The sequence below is a fragment of the Dysidea avara genome, chromosome 4 (genome assembly GCF_963678975.1).
Source record: "Dysidea avara chromosome 4, odDysAvar1.4, whole genome shotgun sequence".
Classification (NCBI taxonomy): domain Eukaryota; kingdom Metazoa; phylum Porifera; class Demospongiae; order Dictyoceratida; family Dysideidae; genus Dysidea; species Dysidea avara.
The window spans coordinates 4,338,836-4,343,784 of NC_089275.1; the positions used below are offsets into that span (position 1 = coordinate 4,338,836).

General features: G+C 38.6%; 1 long non-coding RNA gene across 1 annotated transcript; it reads right to left on the minus strand.

The window, feature by feature from the left end:
• Positions 1-1,093: 1,093 nt before the first annotated feature.
• LOC136254455 (uncharacterized) lies at positions 1,094-3,632 on the minus strand. The gene is made up of 3 exons (XR_010700501.1): positions 3,530-3,632; positions 1,849-1,920; positions 1,094-1,338 (listed from the first exon to the last, which is right to left on the minus strand). It is a non-coding gene; the product is annotated as an uncharacterized lncRNA (long non-coding RNA).
• Between the last annotated feature and the right edge of the window lie 1,317 nt (positions 3,633-4,949).

Consider the following 4,949-nt stretch of genomic DNA (forward strand, 5'->3'; position numbering starts at 1 on the left):
AAATAGATAAATACAGTAGAAAAAATTTCACAGTGTACTAAATGGGGTTTACAGTTGGAATGACACCTCATTACAAAGCTAGCGTGTTTAGTGCTATTGTATGACAAATATCAAGACTCACGCGGCCAGTAAAGCAGAAACGCGCGCCGCAGACAATAAATGACGCGACCACTACGTGAGGATTTTACAGGAACGAATGTTGTCAAATTCGGCCTTCCTGTAACTCACCCGCCACTTACGCTATCCCTCTGAAACTCTAGAGTTGAACTCATCGTGTCACTAGTAACTACCACACAAGCACTGAAGCAAATCCATGCCGATTGTTTCGTGATCGAGATTGCCGACATCAAAGGGCTGAAGGGGCAGTTTCATTAAAAAAAAAATTTTTTTATCGCATGCGGTTAGACGCAACCGCAGGTGTATGCCTTGCGTTCCTTTGTGCATTCCAAACGTTGATTGCCCTGCTATCGCTTCAGTATTCACTCAATCGCCTCAAGATTCACATCATCGATTTCACCATACATGATTACCCTACAGTCGTAATTTCAGCACCAAACAAAGTTTCAGTCGTCCTCGAGGCTAAATGCAAATCCCAGATTGTTGTTTTCCGCAATACTCGCTTGGCATGTAGGGCAATGTATCTTTAAACTGTTCTAAAAGTTTCGTTCAGATTGAAACATATGTTTTCGAGAATGGCTAGTTTGAAATTTGAATTTAGTCGCCCCCACGTAATTTGCTCTCTAAGAATTTTACTCGGAATTTAAAGAATGACGCAGAGCACAACTGCGGTCACTGGGTATTGATGAACTGGCGCTCTATGTAGTTAATCAGTGCATATAGCCACAAAGAAGTGTGCTGCCATAGATTATAGTCCACAGATATAATCTATGGTGCTGCATACCATCGTTCATTTTTAAATTTGAATTTAGTCGCCCCCACCGTGACATAATTTGTCCTCTAAGGGCGCGGCTTAAAGAATGACACAGTACAACTGCGGTTACCAGTTGTTGACACAAGCTGTGAGTAATTAGCACATGTAGCTAGCCAATTGTCACCATGCATTATTGCATTTTATAGCACCCCCACACAAAAATTACACATGTACTTACAACATACAGAGGACACATGAATACCAAACACTTTTCACAACAATAATGTAAGAATTGTACAATAATGACTGTAATATAACTGCTATGAAAATGTTTTCCAGTGGCCCGCCATGGTAGCAAGTCTCATGTATATTCATCCAAGCACAATGGGAGTAACAAGTAAGTACGATGACAAGTTGATATGACTCCATTTGTAGAATCCAGATGAGTGGATGTTGCTCCAGTATGTCTAAACAGTTAACAAACATTCCTGTTATAAATACGTGCTAGAGTTGCAATATAATAGTATAGTATTTAAATGCAACAATACATAGTCTCCATTGCATCACTATTAAACGACACTAAGTGGAGGATATTGTTGCATCTCTAGTATGTACACTCTATCAGTACAACCTGTCTTAATGGCCACCAGTATAGAAAGACAACCTCTCTTGAAAAGCCAATTCCAATTGAGAATTTATACACTGTCACTTGATTATTGAGTGAAGGTGGCAATAAACAATTTCCACCGTAATTTATACACGTGATCTGATCCTGTATATTCTGTCAGTGGATGAGATCCACTTGGCCAGGACAAAATGTGACTCAAATGTCCTGGATGATCCATACTCAACCCACTTATGACCCAGTGGCACAATGGAACTGAGTATAGAGAATACAATTATATTTATTTCTAAGATGTGTGGATGTGTGGACACATTCCAACATATTACATGTACATACAAGACATGCTACGTACTGTTTTAACATTTCAAGTCACCACATTATGTACGGACCAGTCAACAATGCTTCATAGTGCCCATCAGTAAACCTGAAGAAAAGTTACGAAAAATAAAAATTCACATAAGTACAATGAAACCTCATTAATATGGCCAGCTGTGGAACCAAAAAATTTGGCCTGAATAACAAGGTGGCCTTCATAGGCGATTCTAAGGGGGGGCCAGGGGGGGCCAAGGCTCCCCCTGTTAAAAAATAACTTTTAAAAAATCTTGGGGGAAAGTTGCTGTATAGATTGGCATTGTTATTTTTAGCATTTTTCATGTTTTTAGAACAAATTTTAGGCTGTTTTCAAGCCTTTAAATTGCAAAAATCTTGCAGCTTCTGGGGGTTGCACCCCCAGACCCCCCTGAAAATTCTACTTTATACTATAGCCAAACAACAATAGTTATGCTGTTCCCTACTGGCCCCCCCTGTAGGTCAGGTCTAGAATCGCCACTGGTGGCCTTATTAATAAGGTCATAAAGTACTGCTTAGCTATATTTGGGATCTACTAGAGGTGGCCAATATAATGAGGTGGTCTTATTAAAGAGGTGGCCACTAAGTGAGGTTTCACTGTACATACAGTTCACAATCACAATGGTAAACAATATTAATGGTTAACAATATACACTGAAACCTGCAGGTCACTTCTTGTGGAAGATTGCTCTCTACACTAAATGACACATTCAGAGATTGTATTTAGATGGATGATACAGTAACACATTGTGACTTCAATACTCGTGATGTGTCAATGCTAGGCAGCAACCATATACACAGCACTGCCAATGCACAACATCACACTTGTTTGCACACACAATTTTGCTCAAGATTTTACAAATTGATAATTAAGAGGTGTGGAAACTAGTTGTTTGCTTGAAAGACTGTGTGGCAGCTGTTTTCCTTCTGTACAAGTGGCCACCAAGACAGGTCCACTGTGGATGAAAGCCAGGAATTAGATATTTGGTATTTCATGTGTTGAAGGCATTCCAGGGCTTCCAGTAGTCTCAAATCTCACCACAGTTTACCTCAGGCAGTGTTGTGGTCACCACTAAACCACTGGAATGCTGTGTTATGTTCATCTTATGCTTGGCTACTATACTGAAATGGATACTCTAAAAAATACATCCTATGGATAATGACTTCATCACTTTCTTCATCAGGAGCTTATAAGGACCAATAGTGAAACTTTTACACTTTGGGCTGACAGCCAACTGCCTAAGTCTGAAGCAGTGCCTTTGGTGCTCTAACAGATTGGTTGCCCCCTTGCTGCCAGCACTCACTGTCTCATACGCTGTCACACACTAAATCCATCTCTATAGCCAGTTAGAACAGAATGCTTCTTACCTTTTTTAAGGCCGCAAAATGCAGCCACCTCTTTAAAAAGCTAGGTCAGAAAATTTTTGTCCCTACGGCCTGAATAATGACCAGTTTTCACTGTACTATTAGTGATTAGTGATCATGGAGGATTATTTATTAAGATACTAAGATATACAAACGCTACAACCTCTAAATATAGCAGTAAATTTTTTACTCTGGTCCATTGTCTCGTAATAATCGTGAGAGACTACTGTGACAAATACATGTTTATCATGATAATTATGTGCTAATCGCCTTTTTACAATTAAGGTTTACAACACAAATACATGTATAGTTAAACTCACCAATTGTGACTAAATCCCTTCAACACGAAAAGACAAGTAATGAGACAACCTTGGAGACAACAGCCTCACAAGCCTATTCTGGTGCATTTATTTAGTAGTAATATAAATTTTAAAGGCGTTTATTTACAACAGGACATAATTACGCGTCCTTCTATTGTCTCTGTACATACTTGCCTTTTCTTTACTATTCTCATTTCATTTCACAAGATCTCTTGGCAGGAGCGTAGCTTCTTCGCTTGAATTAGTCAATGCTTGAAGTAGATCGAGATACTCTAATAGAACAGTCACATTTCTACAAGTGCCATATTTTTATATTGTAAAGTCTGTAAGTAGCTAGTAATTTAAACTATACAATCCGATGCTAAGCAGAAGTTGTAACTATGCTAAATATTGATTGCTGTGTTACAGCTGTTTTGTGACTGCTCTAATAGAGTATCTTGATCGTTTTAATGCAGTACAAGATGAAAGGCAAAGTGTTATTAAGGGTTTACTAGTTAAAATGGGTGATAGTTGACTGCAGTTGCATGCCACTAACAGGGCCGTCCAGAGAAATTAGAGAGCCCATGGAAAAGAGTTAAAGAGGGGCCCAGGGGCAAGGAAGGGTCTAGATCCTGACTGCTCTATTAGAGTATATCGATCTTTCTTTAAACAGGTATTGAAGGGGCCCCTTTCGGGCTGGGACAGGGGGCAAAATACCCCAGTTACCCCCCATGTGGGCGGCCCTGGCCACTAAAATTACAGTTATATTTTAATATTCTGTCACTGTAATCTGGGGTTTCTGTCAAAACCATGGAAACTCACCTACTGTTATCAATAGTGCATTGCTTATTCTAACAAAAAGTATTGAAATCCCATCCAAAAACAGCTTATAGCTGTAAAAAAGTGCGCGTCCAAGTAAAGCAGAGTTAACTGCGACAAAAAGTAATGATATCATAATGCGGCCATGTGCGAGGTGTGCAAGTTGTAAAATTAATGTTAGCTAATCAGATAATACAATGTTATTGTTAAAGTGTTAATGAGAACTATGTGATGCTGCTATTTTTAAGTGTGTGAGCATCTTCATAAATGCCACACAAATTTAATTCTCAATAAAGCAATGTGTATAGATTCTCTGATAGCAATAAATAATTTGAGTTTGGCCGTCTTTCCTGTATACGGCAATGCTACGAACAAAGGAAAGGTGGCCAAACTCAAACTATTTATTGCTATCAGAGAATCTATAAACATTGCTTTATTGAGAATTAAATTTGTGTGGCATTTATGAAGATGCTCACACACTTAAAAATAGCAGCATCACATAATTCTCATTAACACTTTAACAATAACATTATAATATTATTATCTGATTAGCTAATATTAATTTTACAACTTGCACACCTCGCACATGGCCGCATTATGATATCATTACTTTTTTTCGCAG